We start from the raw sequence: 2,790 nt of genomic DNA on the forward strand, positions 1-2,790 counted from the left end.
CATTATCAGTTCTTAGACACTTAATTTGACAATTAGATAATTTTTCAACCATAATCTTCCATTCTTTGAACTTTTCAAATACTAAATCCTTAGATTTAAGGAAATAGATCCAACACTTCTTAGAATAGTCATCCACAAAAGTTAAGAAATACCTGGCTTCACTTAAGGATTGGAAAGATGAGGGACCCCATAAGTCTGAATGCACATAGTCAAGGATGGCCTTGGTTGTGTGTTGAGCCTTCACAAAACTTTGCCTTGTAGCCTTCCCTATCACACAATATTCACAAAAGGATAGGCTTTGATGAATTCCCTTAGATAGAATTCCCTTATTAGCAAGAGCTTATAGACCTTTGGCACTAATGTGTGAGAGTCTTTTGTGCCAAAGATCTCCTTCAATAGGCTGCTTCTAAGTCACAATCAATGTTGAGTGTATTTTTTGAAATCCTTGAACAACATAGACTCCATTAATCTTGACCCCTCTGATAATAGGCTTACTATTCATTAAAACTTCACAGTAGCCTTCCTTTCCTCTGTATTCACAACCAATAGAATCGTGTATGCCTAGTGAAATTAGATTTCTCTTCAGCTTAGGCACATGTCTGACATTCCTCAATAGTTTGACTGTTTTATCTTCAAGTTTAAGTGAAACAGAGCCAATAACAACCACTGGACATGAGTTATTATTACCCATGTACACAGAACCTCCATCCAACTCTTTATAAATGCTGAACTAGTCTTTGTGGGGTGTCATGTGGAAAGAACACTCTGAGTCTATAACCCAATCTAGGTTCTTATTAGTTTCTTCATCAGCCTTCCAATTTGAGGTAGCTAAAGCATTTGAATAGAAGTAAGAATCCTCACAAACTGAGGCTTCACCTGACTGATTAGGTTGGACTTTCTGTTAAGGTTGTGGTTGCTAGTTTTTCTACTCATTCTTCCACTTTAAAGTTCTGCAATCCTTGATTAGATGTCCTACTTTTTTGCAATATTTACATCTAACCTTGGATTTTTCTTTCCCCTCTTATGTTGAGCTTTGTTTTTCTTTTTCCTTATTATTCTGCTTTGACTTACCCTTGAAAAATAAGCCCTCAAGCTTATCTTCCTTGCTAGTTAGGAGCTCAATCTCTCTGATTTTAAAAGCTGAAATGATAATGTCAGTAGTTAGGGAGTCTCTCCCATATTTTAGGGCAGTCTTTACATCTTTATAGGAATCCGACAGTGAGTTAAGAAGCACAAAGGCTTCATTATCTACCCCAATCTCTTCTCCTTAAGTATTGAATTCAGTAGTTATCCTTTTAAAGTCATCTAGGTTCTCTGTCAAGGATTTGGAAACACTTATCTTGAAGGTAAAAAACCTTTCCCTCGGGAAAAGTTTATTGGGCAGATTTTTAGTCTCATAAAGCTCATTCAGCTTGCTCCACATCTTGAATGTTGTCTCTTGTCGATCACTTGTCTTAGAACACTGTCAGACAAATTTAAAACAAGTGTGCCATGAGCAATTAGCTTCATGGTCTCTTTTTCTTCTTCAGTTGCAGTGATTGGCAGCTTGGTTGGATCCTCTAGGGCCTTATGTGCCCTTTGTTGTCCTAAGATGGCCTTGATCTTGGCTTTCCACAAGCCAAAGTCTCCTTTCCCATCAAACTTTTCAATGTCATACCTTGCTACTACCATGTTTGATTCAAATTCTGTCTGAAGAGCTCCAATATTTTGCTTCTTTAGAATCTTAACTAATCTTGAAGTTTTCTTGCAGGCTCTAATACCACTTATTGGGCTTGATATGAAAATTGGGCTGAGAATTCATTGCTGGCTTAAAAAGAATTTGATCTTTGGGCTTAACAAAACCAGGCCCGATGGTGAAAGCCAAATACCACCTATTGAAAAACACTGAACTCAAACTAGTGTGCTGAAAGCACAATTCGTGTGAAGAATAATCTTCACCCTACACTTTGATGGTCGAAATTAGAACAAAACACTTATGAGATTTGAAGACCTTTAATGACTATTCTTTTCTTTTCTTTGTTGCAGAGAGGAAATGAGAGAAAAGAAAGAGAGAACCTAAGGGAGAAGGCTGCCGGAAATTTCCTGGACGATGGAGGTTGCTATCGTCTAGTCGATTGGAGGTAATGCAAGGAGTCGTCTAGATGATAAGGGAAGATTCATCTAGACGATGAAGGCTTTACTGAAGATCGTCTAGACGATGGGGTTTGAAGTCGAGGAGGGGCTACACGATGGAAGTGCTGAGGTACACGATCGGTGGCTAAATGGTACACGATAGAGTAAAGAAGATCGGGGAAGAAGATGAACAAGATGTTTTACGTGGTTTGGCCAAAGATAGCCTACGTCCACGGAGAAGCTGATGATATTCTATTCGGGGAGTTACAAAGATTATTACAAGATAAGTCTGATAGCTTTCTCGATCACTCTACAATTTGTTCACTCTCTTACTTGTACATGTAATTACAAAAATGTATATAAAGACAGCTTGTATGTAATTGATTTCTAACAACCTTGAAGTTGTTTTTCATTTATCTGTAATAACAGTATAATTGACGATGTAATTAGTAGAGTTTACAGTCCCAATCATGGTCATACACAAGGATTAGGATTTGGTGTGACTAAACTAAAGGTGTCACATCAACTAAAAAAGATGAGGTTATTGCATATATTGAAAGAAAATGCAAAAACTTAACGTCATATGTAGATGAACTGAAAAGTGTGGTAGTTTCCTTAATAAAAGACAAAGTAAATTTGTCTCAACTCTCTTTATCTATTTAAATTGTGTTTTATATA

This window comes from Benincasa hispida, chromosome 8 (genome assembly GCF_027475165.1).
Source record: "Benincasa hispida cultivar pf3 chromosome 8, pf3_genome.v1.1, whole genome shotgun sequence".
In the NCBI taxonomy this organism is placed as follows: domain Eukaryota; kingdom Viridiplantae; phylum Streptophyta; class Magnoliopsida; order Cucurbitales; family Cucurbitaceae; genus Benincasa; species Benincasa hispida.